General features: G+C 46.3%; 1 pseudogene; it reads right to left on the minus strand.

Moving 5' to 3' along the window:
* Nucleotides 1-14,262: 14,262 nt before the first annotated feature.
* Nucleotides 14,263-15,133, minus strand: LOC130116149 (Golgi phosphoprotein 3-like; annotated as a pseudogene).
* Nucleotides 15,134-16,193: the final 1,060 nt, after the last annotated feature.

The following is a 16,193-nucleotide window of genomic DNA, read 5'->3' on the forward strand; positions in this document are numbered from 1 at the left end:
AAGGTTGGACAAACATAACTAGCTAGCTACCGGTAACGTTACCGGACGCTACCGATAGTTGGCTTGCCTAGCAGCATTCAAACAACTAGCCAGCAACGTCAGCAACTAGCTAGCAACGTTACCGGGTGGAAGATAGCTAGTTAGCTAGCTAGCTAACGTTACGTTCGCTAACGTTAGTTGCTTGAATGAAAACCACGGCAGAGCTAGACAAAACTATTGGAAATACACTGAAGATACTCACTCTTTGTGCCCCCCAATCCAAGATAATAGTGCAGGTAGCAGGTTGACGCTCTCTCGAGTCTTGTCTGCCTGGTGCGGTGAACTGGCCCTGACCCGTGAGTGTGAAGCCAGTCTCTTTTGATGTCAAGTCTGGTGAAGCCACACAGCAGGCAGGTGCGGGTCACGTGAGGACGCGATATCATTCAAACTTTTAGAAAAAGTAAAGTAGTATAAAAATAGAAGAACGACTTTATTTGCGATTTATTTTGTAATGCTTGTGAATTGGCTGCATCATGTTTTTTGTTTTAAATTTTACTGTGACAAAAAGGTTGAAATTACTCCTGTCTACAGAGTGCCGGATCTCAGCTCCGGTTGATTTGGGGGAGGAGGGGAAGTGCCGGTGTGGGGATCCGGGTAGCTCCGGCCCACTTTAATCACTGGTTTACACTACTACTGCAATTACCGTTACTACTACTACTGTTAGTGTTGCTACTACCGTTAGTGGCACTGCTGCTACCACTACAAGTATTAATACTACTGTTATTAGTACTATTACTATTGACGTTAGCTTTCTACTACTTCTACTGCTGAAGACTGGTATTACTGCTGGAAGACTGGTTGAAACGATGGTCAGATAAAGACACGGAGGGGCAGACGAACGAGGAGATGGCAGAATAACAAACTGACTGAACCGCAGACAGAAGTGTAGATATTACCAGCTAAATATAATAGTATCCCCTAAATGTAAGCGAAGCAGTCGTACTTTCCAGTGAGGGTCCTTCTCCGATGATGAAGGCTGTTTTAATCAGGGTTCTAACCAGAGGAGATAAATGCACATCGATTTTCAAGAAAAAAAAAAGAAGATAAAATCCCAGGCTGCTTGATGACGGAGTCTCCAGGGGAAGACTTGAAATGTAGTTGGTCCTTTGCATCTGGTCTCTTTCTCTCTCTCCACATCCCTCTGCCTCCCATTCGGACGCCCTCGGTTTGCCCTTGAGAGTTTGCGCGGCTCGCCGGGTGACACCAGGGGGCATCTCTGCTCTTTTCACAGCAGGGACACTCAATCCTTTAAAGTGTGCATGATTTGGGGGGAAACACTGCTGTTATTTAATGTCCCTCTCTCAGGGAGCGGTAAACAGCAGCGCCAGAGCCTTAAGGGACCGCTAACATTACACGTCATTAAAATACTGTTGCTTCTCTCTGCCACAGCAAAAATAGTACACTTTGTCTGCCGATGGTGGAGAGAGAAGTACACAAAACACAGTATCATCAGCTGGATTTGAATTGGCGATATCAGCGTAAAATTACCTGTTGTGAGACCTGCATGGGTGCTATGGAATATATCATAGGAATCAGATGGATTTTGACTTTATAAATCAGTATGTATCACGATATCCGCTTACATACCAAAACAAATCATAATAAACCTGAGTCACAAATATCAGCCGGCGCTGCAGTCAGTTTGGGCAAATGTAGGCCCGTCCCACTGAACAACCAGGATAAAAACAAATGCAGAATTTACAGAAAGTGTTGGACAGTCAATTAAGTATATCTTTGGTACAAAAGCACAATGAATCTAAGAATCCAACCGAGGTTCATCAGACTGAACTGTTTGGTAATATCAAGCCAAAACTAGTTTTCAGATAATACTCCCTCAGATGTTACCCACCAAGTGTTGTAAGATGTTCATGATGATAAATTTGTTAGGGCCTAGGCGAACGCGCAGACCCAAGGAGGCAGGAGACAATGCTGTGATGCTAAAACGGGTTTATTCGTCTGAGCCAAAAGGTCGGCAACAGAAAAACAGGAAAAGGAAGGAGGCGGTGACTGAAGGCAGGTTGGCGCCTTCCCGGGATCTGGGCTGAAGCAACGAGGTCCTGGATCTGGAAATGGCAAGGGGGAGAGTTTGGTCAAGAAACAAACAAACGGCGAGAACGCTTTCTCGGGAACCTTCTTCGGGCTAGGATACGCAGGCACTATCAATGAGACGGAAATATGTGGCAAAGTGGTGAAGACTGAACCAGGCTTTTATGGAGGAGAGGTGGGTAATTGCACATGGGGATCAGGTGTGCCTTGCTGCACTCAGCCCAGAAGTAGGTCAGCCACGCCTCCATGTCACAGCCCATCCTGCAGGTTTTTAGAGAGAGGAGGGGGGAAAACACTCAGACCATAACAAGATTCTTCTTGTCATCACTTTAGACAACAAAACTGTGTGTCATAATATGAAAATATCTGAATTTCATCCGAGCACAATACAATTAAACCACGATAAATAATGATATAGAATTATCATTCAGTCTCATGAGCACACCTCAAAAATCTCCAAAGGCAGCTGGTCTACACGTCTTATGAACGCCGACTGGTCAAGTAGATAACTATAAATTCCAACTGGGAAAGTGTACACTGAAAGGCATAACCAAGTGGCTGGGATAGTGTACAGGAAGCTCTGTACTGCATACAGACTGGAAGTCCCCAAGTCCAAATGGGAGACACCACCAAAGCTGGTTGAGAATGGCAGAGCTAAGATCCTGTGGGTCTCCATGTTCCAGACTGGCAAGCAGGTGCTGGCTAAAAAACCAGACATTGTGGTGGTCGACAAGGAACAGAAGACAGAAGACAGCACTAGTGATCGATGTCGCAATCCTGAGCAACAGCAACATCAGGAAGAAAGAGCATGAGAAGCTAGAGAAATACCAAGGGCTGGGGGAAGAACTAGATCGGATGTGGAAGGTGAAATCCACAGTAGGCAAGTCAATTCTATTTGTATAGCCCAATATCACAAATCACAAATTTGCCTCAGTGGGCTTAACAGCAACACACCATCCTGTCCTTAGACCCTCATCGGTTAAGGAACAACTCCCTAAAAATAAAAAACCCAGTCCCAGTGGCAATAGAAGCAGTAGGGACTGTGACCCCCCCCCCCCCAAACTGAGAGAATGGCTCGAGCAGATTCCAGGGACAACATCTGAGGTCTCTGTCCAGAAGAGTGCAGGCCTAGGAACAGCTTTGATATTGTGCAGAACCCTCAAACTCCCAGGCCTCCGTTAGAGAACCCGAGCTTGAGGAAGACACACACACCACCCGAAAAAAGGGTGAGGGGGGATTTATATATATATATATACATCTGTGACCTTAACTGCAGTGTTGTGGTTGAAAAGGTGTTTGATTAAAATATTATGGATACTGAGTATATCTGGTATGAGTGGTGAGCTGTCTTCTGACACGAACACACTCCTCTAATGGATGCAGTTTGGTTTCTTAAGGAAAAAACACACACACACACACACACACACACACACACACACACACACACACACACACACACACACACACACACACACACACACACACACGCACACACACACACTACATCGCTCTAAGAAGCTTGTGTTTTTAGGGGTTGTGTGTTTGCTTGTGTGCATGAGTGCATTCGTGTGTGTGTGTGTGTGCATGTTTCTGCAGATGTGAGAGAAGGTGAGAAAGACCGAGTTGGGTTGTGAAAGGTGTAAGATGACGCAGTGTGTGGGTGTGCGAGAGAGAGAGAGAGAGAGAGAGAGAGAGAGAGAGAGAGAGACAGAGAGAGAGAGAGAGAGAGAGAGAGAGAGAGAGAGAGAGAGAGAGAGAGAGAGAGAGAGAGAGAGAGAGAGAGAGAGAGGGTGAGAGACTTTGACTTTCAACAATAATAAAAAAATTACAACATAAAGACCAACATGGTCAGTAACACAAGATTCACAAAATCTAAATCATCTCAGGACACTCCCCAAGATCAGCTCATCATCCACAATAGAGCAAAGTACCTGTTTACAACACCACACACTGCGAAAACTTCCCAGATCGTCCATCATTGTGAAGTAGCAAAAATCGACTTTTAAACGAGCTCTTAACATTTTTACAAACATAAAAACAGCATCATCATCCCCAGCTTCCTCCATTCTGTTTCTTCTGAGAGAGAGAGAACTCCTTGTGTGGCATGGTAGGAGCTCGACAGTCAACCTGCTTGGTCTTTGGTGTTTCTATAAAGGTGTTTAGTGTACACTGAGGAGTATGGAACATGTGCGGCCTTACATGTAAGAGTGCAGGATCAGCCTTACGGAAGAGCCCAGGGTCAGCCTTACACAGGCCATGAAAGCCATACTACGCACCTTATGCTCCAGCTGAGCTTTCTCACCAGAGAGCTCGCGACTCGGCATCTCTGCAACCAAAGCAGAGCAAAACAAGTGAAAACAAAACAAGACGAAGGGGAGTCGTCAGATCTGAACACATGTTTGTCAGCTGCCTGTCATTTCCGTGACAGGACGGTTACTGCCCGTCTGTCGGCTGAAATTGACTGACTGGTTGGCTTTGCTTTTCTCTTGCTTTGTTCAGAGACACGCAGGCCAACGCGGATGGTTGCTCGTTTGATTCCCACCACTGACGAGAGCCGCTCAGTTACTGGAGAGATTTTATCCAAACCCCAGAGTCTTTTAGTATGGCGACACCCGTCTGATGTGTGTGTGTGTGTGTGTGTGTGTGTGTGTGTGTGTGTGTGTGTGTGTGTGTGTGTGTGTGTGTGTGTGTGTGTGTGTGTGTGTGTGTGTGTGTGTCCAGGGTGTCACCCCGCCTGCCGCCCAATGACTGCTGAGATAGGCTCCAGCATCCCCATGACCCTGAGAGCAGGATAAGCGGTTTGGATAATGGATGGATAGATGGGCATTTTACAGTTAAACTACTAAAATTGGTGGAATAATCATTCATTCTCATCAAATCACTCATGAAATTATTATCCATTCATTTTGTGTTTAATAGTTATAACTGAACCATTCAAGTTGATGGAATAATCAACGTTGCATCAATTGGAATACTTCGATTGGCAAAGGATGGCATCAGTGTGAACCAATGACATGTGGTAAGGGTAGACAGGGTAGGCAGTGCCTACCTTGTGATAATTTATTCAAAATAACCATACAACAAATTCATAACATCAAAATCTCACTCTAGCTACGAGTATGCGGTGTTATAACGTATTTTAATTATGTTTTATGTCCTTGTCCTTTTTAAGTCTTTAAACTTCTGAAAGCGAAACGCTGCATAGCACACAAGCTCACCTACTTTTTCAGTGGGAAGGGTAGGCTCTGCTTGTTTCAGGATTGCCTTTAACGTTGTGAATTTCGGAGTTTGCGCATGCGTATTGCGTACCTTAAGGCGAAATCAGCGGACGAGGAAAGGCACAGCTTATGGCGGGAGTGCGAGCCAATCAGAGCCATCAAGGTCACGTCACGTCACGGAGGGATTCGTGGAGAAAGACGGGCAAATGGACGTCATGTACAAGTGAAGGTAAGCCGTTGATTTTGCGCTTTTATGCTCGTGGCAGTGTTATATTAAAGTAATCTGTAAACGTGTTTTTCATGTAATGTGGCTGTGTTGGACAAGCTCACATATAAATATGATCTTTGATTTGATTTTATTCTCTAAATTTTGACTTTTTTATAGAACGCTGTACTGCATCATACGATCATCGCTGAAACAACTTCCTATCAGCTGCACACACTCGTTCTTTCACAACCTTATTATTAATATCACTAATACATTTTTACAGGTGTGTAAAAATCAACAATAAATTATCAATGCAAACGAGAGGTCTAAAAGTGAACAATAAATATCAATTCAAATGTTGTATAGATTTGTATAATCCATTACTAAACACTTCAGATACACAGACCGTTGCATACCTTTGTGAATTTTATATTTGTATAGATTTGTAAAAATGAACAATGAAACTTGAATCAAAGCATATCTACAAAATAACTTTATACAGTTGTTTTGTCGATATGTTTTGGTTCAAGTTTCATTGTTTCATACAAATGAAGAGTCCACAAAGGTATGCCACTGTTCTTACATTCATGCACTTTTGCAATTGTGTAGCTGAACCGGTGTTTAGCTGTACTTGTAGTTTTGCCGTGTTTTTTTTCCAGGCTGGCTCAAGGCGTCACGCCACATTTTCTTTTCACTGATCGACAATTCATCCCCCATTAATACATCAATTATTAAACAATCATTAATCAATTATTAAACAATCAATTAAAAAATCGACTAATACTGATCAGTTACATTCAATAATTGATCAGTAATGTAATAATAAAGCCACAAAAGGTGATATGAGGTAGCGAGGCTGTGCAAATATGTGTGCGCGCGCAAGTGTGCGCACGCGTAAACGCCAAAATGAGGAGGTGTTTGTGAGAGAAAGGCTGCACTCGGCCGCACAGGCGACATTGCGTACAGGCTAGGAGTGTGATAAGGCTAAGATAAAGAGATGGGTTAGAACAGGGGTGGGCAATCTTATCCAGGGCAATCTTATCATTCAGTCGTTTCCAATTTGGGGAGCAGAAGCTTATCTTTTAGGAGACTCGGAACTGATCAACTGCCAATGTCCCACGAACCATAGGTGAAATCTGCAAGTCATCTATCATCCAGTGAAGGTCTTCAAAAACCCAAGTAAATTTGTAGAAACCCACCGCCAATAAGATCGTGTAGCGTGTTCTCTGCGTTGTGTAGTTTGTTGGTGTGATTGACGACGCTACGACGACCAGGTAGGTGATATCGTATTTATTGCCTGTATGAAAACAGTACACAGCAGTGAATACACAGGTCTCCTTCCGCATACAGTGCCCACAGCCGTCTCTTTCAAAGTCCAGAGCGAAAGGGGGACAAAACTGCACACACTCACTGTGACACAGAATTTTTTTTTCATTACAAGTTCTTTTTCAATTGACATAACTGATACAAAACCTATATAAAATGGTGTACAAAATAGCTTGCAATTCTCCTTTAAAATAATGAAATAACATAAAATCAAAATAACAAACCCCCATGTCTGTATGAAAACAGTACACAGCAGTGAATATACAGGTCTCCTTCCGCATACAGCGCCCAAAACCTGTAATGAATTCACCAACAACGCCATTTTCAGCACATGAGTGAGCAACACCACCTTCTAGTGGACATCCTAACAATGCACTCCCACATTAGAACGACATGTGCAGTTACCATCACATTTTCTACACTTTAAATCCACGTAAATGAACAGAATAGTTGAGAATTGCAACACAAAACACAAACTACTAAACGGTTATTACCATTACCGTCGATGGTAAATGAGAAACAGTATTTAAAGCGCCAGTAGTGGTTGTGGTTGCTATAGTTACCAAGCCTCCCTTCCGGTCTGCCTGCGTGGCAGTCTCTGTTCTTTTTCCTGTTTCAACTAAATGGCCGCTGCCGCACGTTACCATATGCGTTGTGTGATTCATTGATATCGTCTCTCATTACTGGCGTGGAGGCAGCGCTTACCAGACTTACGTCCCGAGGACTGATATTTACCGAACTAATCGCGGTAGCCCTTCCAGGGGAATCACAGGGTAGTTACGTCTACCACCAGACGCAGCTGGGCGGGCTAGCTCAGACACAGTTGTGCTAGCTAAGTGGGCAGCATGGCGACACACGGAGCACCGAAGCAGTGGTGTTTAACAAAGACCGAGACGGTGAACTCTTTTAAGAACTGGCGTCAGAACCTGCTTTATATACTGTCGCTCGACGCCGAGTTTACCCCCTTCCTGCTCGATGGCGTGGAGTGGGAGAAGAAGTCTAAAACGTCCCCTGTCCGGGGATTCACAGATGACGGTGAAGATATTCCCGCGCCCCGACGTCGCAATAAAGAACAGAAGGTAGCCATGTTAGAGCTAATGTTGGGACAGATAGCCAATTATTGTCCTGTAATCTCTCGTCACAGCATAGTCAGGCACTCCACATCTATTGACGGCATATGGCAAGCTATTCGTCTACATTACGGCTTTCAGTGCACCGGGGCTGTGTCTGAACTCCCCAAGTCAAAGCAATCCATCCCTGTCCGGATAAGGAGGTCATGTCCCCTTTGTAAATGTGCCGGCAGGCCTGATAATCACTTCCTCAGCAAATGTTCCTTTCTGCCCCCCCCCCCAAGATAAAATGTACATGGCAAAGTCGCGTCAGGTTTTGGGAGAGCAGGTCGAGACTGATGATGAGGTAGAGGAGTGCGTTAGTGGGGAGCCAGCGCCATCTAGTAGTGTGAAACGTGTCAAACAGTCCTCTTACCTCGATGCCTTCCATGAACACTGCCCTGTGCATCTCACCGTTGATAGTGGGGCAACAGGCAACATGATGAGGGCCTCATGCGCGACCAGGCTGGGCGTCACCGTCACAGGAAGTTCCCAGTCCGCATTCCAAGCAGCTGGCTCGTACCTTTTGAAAGTATTGGGAGAGACACGGACACACTTCCAGAGAGATGGCCATGACCTCTATTTTGAGGGCCTCGTCGTTGAGAATCTCGACTCTGACATCCTGGCTGGAATTCCCTTTATGGAAAAGAACGACGTCTCCGTCAGACCAGCCAAATACTACATCTGCTTGGGCGAGGATATATACCGCTACGGCACCCTCCAAACACCGATGGACAGGCATGCCGTACGGCGCGCGCACGTGCTCCGCGCTCCGGATAAATCTACTGTGTGGCCAGGGGAGTACATCGAGCTCAGGCTACCTCCTGAGCTGTGCAATGTGGACAGTGAGCTGGCTGTTGAACCACACGTCGATGTCTCATGTGACCAGTCTGACACACAGCAGTGGCCTGTCCCAACTTTGCTACAGGGTGTGTCCGGGAAGATCCGTGTTCCAAATCTCACTGGCGAGTCGCGGCTGGTCCAGAAAAGCCACCACCTATGCCATGTCCGCGCTACATATGTCCCGTCACTCAGTGATGCCGCCGTGCCAGCTGATCCCCCCAAAGTGGCCCCGACGACCATGTCGCTCTGGACCCAGATAACATCATGCCTGCTGACACCAGAGATGAGTTCCGCGCCCCGCATAGAGAGTTTGATGTAGTGTTTGATCCCCACTTTGAAGGATATAACGACGCCAAGAATGTCAATAAGAATCCAGTGGCGGAGAAGGCTGTTCAAGAGATTCAGGGGGAGATTCTTCTTCTCGAGCCTAACTATAGGGCTGTTACTCCCCTGTTACCCTCTGTCACTACGGCCAACCTGAACAGTCGTGTTAGGTCGCGTGGATTGTCTGCCCGTGGAATGCTGCTTCAGCGTGACCAGTTCTCCCATAGGCAGTTGCCTGTGGTCGACCAGGACCTCATCTTGAAACAACACTCGGAGCCTGTCACCAACCATCCGTACAGCATGAAGTCAAAGGTGCCCTCTGGTTGTGTGGCCGTACCTCCCGCCATTCGACCTGGTGAACTGGTATACCGGTATGGTGACCGGAATAAGTCACAGGCCCGTGACAGGTACCTCGTCACGAGCGTGGATGGTTCATGGTGCAATCTCCAGACGTTCACGGGGTCTCAACTCCGTCGCACCTCCTACAGGGTCAGGCTGGGTGACTGCTACAAAGTGGAAGGTCCCTCTACAGCCTCTGAACCCCTCGCGGACGATTTCGCGTCTGATGAGGACTGGGACAACCCTGCCCCGCACTGCCCTGGCATACCGCCAGCCATTGCCGAGCCCCCACCTGCACCTTGCCTGCCTTGTGAATAACGATATGAGGCTGGGGGATGAGACTGTTCCTCCCGTCGAGGTCGAGCCTGGGGGGAGCTCCCCTGGCGAGTGTGTGCCTGCTCTTGCACCTGATGCTGCACCTCGACGCTCGGAGTGTTGCCGGCGCTTGCCGTGGCACTTAGAGGACTTTGAACTTTAGGCCAGTTGTTTGTGTGTACTGGTGATAATGTTTTGTCTTACCTTACAAGTCTAGTTATATAGCCTGAGCTGTGATGTTGCCTGGTGTTCTGTGGTGGTATTGTTGTACTGTGTGAAGGGGGGGGGGGTTCTTTTGGAAAAAAAAGGGGTGACGCCAGTAGTGGTTGTGGTTGCTATAGTTACCAAGCCTCCCTTCCGGTCTGCCTGCGTGGCAGTCTCTGTTCTTTTTCCTGTTTCAACTAAATGGCCATGCCGCACGTTACCATCTGCGTTGTGTGATTCATTGATATCGTCTCTCATTACTGGCGCAGGGTAATTTGCCAAAACTCTAACAGCACACAGAATACACACCGTCTCTTTCAAAGTCCTAGAGCGAAAGGGAACGCAGCAGGCGCGAACGAAGAGCTTGTTCCACAACGGAAGAGTCACTTATATTACAGCTTCTTCATAAAACCAAATATCAGCTTTGAAATGTAATGACCGGATTCTATCAATTTTATAATGATGGTCTAATGGTCAAATGTACTTTTACCATTAGATATGTATTAGTGGGTTGTAAGAAGTTAATATGAAACCAGGAAGTCACCCACATAAGCAAAATCAGTTGGTATCGTCCTTTGCGCTAGAACTTCCGCTCTGTGACCTTTCACAATAAGAGACCAATCATTCTTATATCAAATTAAAGACTCAGTCCACAATCTAGCGTAACAACGTCACTGTGCTACATCCATCCCCACTGTTTTATGCTAGATAGTGAACCAAGCTCACATCTGTAACCTCCATTAGAGTAAAGGAAAAAAAACAACAATAAACTAAAATGAAATACCACTCCTACAGTGTCACATGTATCCCGGTGCAATCCCTTCATTCTAAACCACAAAAGGTTGATCAGCCGAAAGGCTATCCTGCAAAGGACTAGGAAAGATAAGGGGTAGCTAATCCCTCACCTAACCATAGAAAAACATGCCATGTACACATTTATACTCTTGGATCACACCTAAGGTTACCAAGTTATGTCTAATGCAATAGAGAGCGATGACCACCACAGGCTTATAACTTCCAGGAAGACTCAAAGGAAGTCAGACAAATAACCAAAAAAAGAAGAAAGGGGAGAAAAAAATTGGCATAAACATCCTATGCCGAGACCATAGTTATACCTTGACTCTGTTTGGATATTATCTGAATCAGCCTGTTAACTGGTTTGACCAGCCTACCCAGCCTAGTACGAATCCCCTCTCTCTGATTATCAGCAGATACACTCGGCAGGTCAATGACTGTGGCCGGCTTAGACTCATTCACAGGTGTTGGTAAGGGTGGTTCATAGAGGGCCTCCTGCGGAGCCATCACATCTCCATTGAAAGATTCAACAGTGGTGGTGTCTGACGACTGATCGCTATTATGGTAGACAATCACTGAGTATGAATCGTCCAATCCATCCTCCATGTCTAGTCCGTCCTTTCCACTCCCATGCTCTCCAAAGGCAGGTATCTCATCCATGATTCCATGCTCCTCAGAGTCCTGCCTCTGTTCAGTCTCCACATTTTCCACATGTCCCTCTGCCTGCTCTGGCAGATCTGTCACATCTGTGTTATTTATCACACCATCTGCACAGGGCTCAGGAAGATGGGCAACCCACCAGGCAGTTCTGACATAACTCAACTCATCCTGATTTGTGTCTTCTGTCACCTCTTCACTTGGGAAAGTGCTGAGGGAGGGCACCTCAGTCTCGGGCTCATCCCACGGCGGCAGAGGCAGAAAGTTGATCGGCATAATCAAATTACGATGAACAGTTTTAATCCTGCCCGTGACAGGGTGGCGGATACTATATGTTCAATGCATCATTTTTACTAACAACAATGTAGACAGCGTTCTCCCAGCAATCAGCTAGCTTTTTCTTCCCAGCTCCCCTTTATTTGCCAGTAAAACCCTATTTCCCTTCTCTACAGAATGTCTCTTTAACTTCCGATTATACACCTCAGCCTGCCTGGGCTGCTGCTTCTCCACATGTTTCTAAGCTAAGTGTCATTGCGTGCCTCAGATCCTTTTCCAGTGACTGTACATACTTTTCTACATCCACTGTATCTCCATCTAAGAGGACACTCTCAAATATAACATCAACAGGTAGTCTTGGGGTACGGCCGAACATTAAAAAGAAGGGTGGGAATCCTGTGGTCTCGTGGATTGTGTATATGCAAAGGTAAGTATTTTCAAAATCTGAGGCCATTTTGCTTTGGTACAAGGCGGCAGAGAACGAATCATGCTACCCAGAGTGTGACTGAAGTGCTCTGCTTGTCCATTTCCCATAGGGTGGTATGGCATGGTATGGGATTTGTCAACTCCTGCCATCTGAAGCAGCTCTGCAATGAGTGAACTCTCAAAGTTAGCCCCTTGATCAGAATGAATGCATGCTGGGAAACCATAGATGGAGAAGAAATATTCCACAGCACATGGGCTACTGTCTTGGCAGACTGATTTGGACATGGGTAAGCACAAACACATTTAGTAAAGTGATCCGTTACCACCAGCACATTGACAGAGTTGTTGTTGGTATCATCGGCCGACCAGAATTCGATACACACTACTTCAAGGGGTGCAGTGGTGATTATAGAGACAAGTGGGGCTCTACCCTCAGGCTCAGGCGTTTTACTGAGTACACATCTCTTGAAGTGGTGTACATACTCTCTGACATCTTGCTCCATGGAGTCCCAGTAGAAGCACTGCCTTGTGCGCCACAGTGTGCGCTGCTGGCCTTGATGGCCGGGGTCATCATGAAACCCCTTCAACACTTGACCTCTCAGAGCAGTAGGCACAACATATTGGAATGTTCTCTTATTGCTCACAGGGTGTTTTCAGACACGGTACAAGAGTCCTAACCGAGTAGTGAGCTTCCCCCATTGTCTCAATGTGTGGTTGGTTTCCTTTGTCTCATAAACCCTCTCACTTCTAGATTGGCGGCGGCCTCTGACTACAAAGAATTTCACTCTACTGATAATAGGGTCTTGACTTTGTTTATCATACAGCTCCTTATGAGTGAATACTGGCAATGGGATGTGGCCTGTTGACACCAACTGCTCCATCTGCTGCACATACGAGACTGCCCTCATGGCTGCACCATCATCCCAACGGTGGTGAGTGTGGAGTACGGCAGACACTTCCTCATGGGTTAACCTCCCACTGTCACTGGCTGCATCTCCACTAACATCAACAGAGCTCTGGATGGACGAAGCTAAACCTTTCCCCTCTGATTTTTCACAGGAAAGACAGAACATGTTCTGTACACCAGCCCCCTGCAGATCCCTAGCCTCCTCTAACAGCACATTATATGGCATTCTGGTCAGTCTATGCATCACCCTAAGACTAACAAAAGGCTCCCTGCTTAACGCGTCTGCCACTGTATTTTTAGGCCCTTGTATGTACTGAATATCAAAATCAAAAGGTGCCAGCTTAGATACCCACCTCTTTAGACTGGGCATGATTCAGAGATTTGCTAGCGAAAGTGATGGGCCTAGTTGCTACATGACCTTCCTGCACTTGTGAGAGTACCGTCCCTAGCCCACTACTAGATGCATCAACAGAGAGTAAGAATTATAATCAACAATACTCAGAAACTGGAAAAAAACACATGTACTCAGTAAAAAAAAAAAACTTCTGTGAATACTCAAAACCTCAAGACCTATATTCACACTTATTCACACGCAAATGATTCAATTTGACCGGAATCCCCTACACCCAAGAAGACAAGAACGGCGTAGGTCAGCAACGGTGGCGGTCGGCTCCAGCTAACTAGTCGACGAGTCACGGCACCAGTTGTAGCGTGGTTCTCTGCAATGTGTAGTTTGTTGGTGTGATTGACGATGATAAGACGACCAGGTAGGTGATATTGTATTTATTGCCATCAGAAGCCTGTATGAAAACAGTACAAAACAGTGAATATGCAGGTCTCCTTCCGCATATAGTGCCCACATCAGTCTGTTTCAAAGTCCAGAGCGAAAGGGGGACAAAACTGCACACACTCACTGTGACACAGAATTATTTTTTCATTACTATTAACATAAATGATACAAAACCCAGAAGTTCCGCTCTGTAACCTTTCACAATAAGAGACCAGTCATTCTTATAATGCATATCAAATTAAAGACTCAGTCCACAATCTAGCGTAACAACATCACTCTGCTACAACTCCATTAGGTTAACATGATCTGCCACTGAAATATAATCTGGAATAGGTTAACTATCAGGCATCCCAATGGATTGTCTCATTAAGTGAAGTCTGTTAACCAATCAAATATCACAGACCATGGCCAGATTTTCCTGTCCAACCAATCTACTGCTTTCATTTAGTGAATACTGCCACCACAGCCCATTTAATTTACATTTGGCTTTGTGCACTCCGTCTCTGGCTCCAGTTCCAGTAGGATGTGGGCCTCTTCATGCCCAGTTCATACTGTTCATCCTGAAGTGGAGCAAAGGCATTTTCGAGAACATCAGATGAGTGGGCCAGAAGGATTAGAGCAAGAATCCGCTTGTCCATATGATTTGGGTCACTGACCCACTTCTCCAAAACTGAATCCTGAACCTTCTTAACGAGTTGCTGTTTGATGGTGCTGTTGGTGAGTGGATGTGTGGTCATGTCAAAAGGCTGAATGTTCTGTTTCTCTGTGGTAAGAACTCCTTTCTCAACCAAATTCTTTGCAAGACGCTCGCTGACATTTCTCAGCTGGTAGGGCAGTTTCAGAGGATTCCATGTCTCTCCACTAAGGAGCTCTGTCCAGCTTTGGGCAGACTCTGGAAGCTGGGTCTCTTTGATATGCTTCAAAGTCTCATCTATGAGCATGTCTCCAGTAGGTGCATCTGACTTGCAGATCACCTTCCTTGCTAGCAAGTGCTTCCTCCTTATTCCACAGGCCTCTAGTTGAAGCCTTCCGCGTAGGGCCAACTCTGGTAGCACACATCCTTGGAGGCCTGGCGAAATGCAGTCATTCCAGAAGGATGTGTATCCCTCTCGGTCTTTGAGGCCTAAAAGTAAAACTTCCTCCATCAACGTGAGTCTTGTTTCTTTCAAGTCCCCCTCGTCGTCGCCTTCTCCGTCTTCGGGTGTCTTCCTCTTCCACGCCAGACCACCTCTCCTTGTCGGCGATGGCATTGCGATTCACCTCGGTCCTGCGCTGGACAACGCCAGACGTCCTGTGAGTGACAGAAGTCATAAATTGTGTTAAACAAACCAAATTTGACGGATTTGTGTCCTCTGACAGCCGTTGACAGGTAGTAATGCGCACCATCACGGCATATGGTATTAGCGGCCGTCGATTATCGCTGGTATTTAACAGAGTCGGCGAATCGAGTGAACTGCCGCTATATCACGGTGGTACTCTACAAAAAACCGCTACAACGTTCATAGTTCTTTGCAATGGCAGTGGTTCAAATAAAAATGGCCGCCGCTCTCACCATCCTGCTATATTATTTGAATGGAAATGTCCATTCTACTCTCATTAGTTCTTTGATACATCATGGGGTGCAACCTGGACACGTCGTCAGTAATGAACCTGGGGTCATCACGTGTTTCGAGTCATTACATCAGACACCTCGCCCGAGGGACCCAGTCAGGGCTGATCAAGCCCCGACTTGTGTCCAGGTAGCGGATTACACCACGCGTCACCCCTCTTCACCCAGAGCCAATGGGAAGCCTTTGGACAGCAGCTCGGGATGTGCTCCAAGGAACTCCTTTTCTGGCATAATTGCCAGGCAGGTGAGTCCGCCCGGGCCTCAGCTGAATGAGGTTGGAAGGGCTCAGGAGGACATCATACACTGACTGGACCAGAAACTTGAACCTTCCAGAGTTCTGCCCAGGTGATCTCTTATGCTCCCACTTGGTCCAGGTCCCCTGCTTGCACGTACCCACCATTTTCTGTGTGAACCTTGGATGAAAAGGGGGGCGTGTTCAATGTGGGCGGGGTCTGATGTTTGACTCCGCCCATTTTATGCACCGCCCTGATCTGTACATTGCAGTCAAGGGTACTTGATCTATCTTGACTGTTCCTATCCATGTGTACGACTGTTTTTGTCTATTTTTTTCTGTCTGTCTATCCAGCCACTAGTCTGTCAGATAAAAACAATGAGAGATGGAGGAGAGAGGGAGAGAGAGGAAAGGAGTGTGAGAGAGGAAACTGCATCTCAACCAATCCTTTGTTTTGCTTTTGAAGAAGGGAAGGAGATAGATGAAGGAAGAGAGAGAGAGAACAGAAGAGAGCGAGAAAGACGGGCTGA

The sequence above is a fragment of the Lampris incognitus genome, chromosome 7 (assembly GCF_029633865.1).
Source record: "Lampris incognitus isolate fLamInc1 chromosome 7, fLamInc1.hap2, whole genome shotgun sequence".
Classification (NCBI taxonomy): domain Eukaryota; kingdom Metazoa; phylum Chordata; class Actinopteri; order Lampriformes; family Lampridae; genus Lampris; species Lampris incognitus.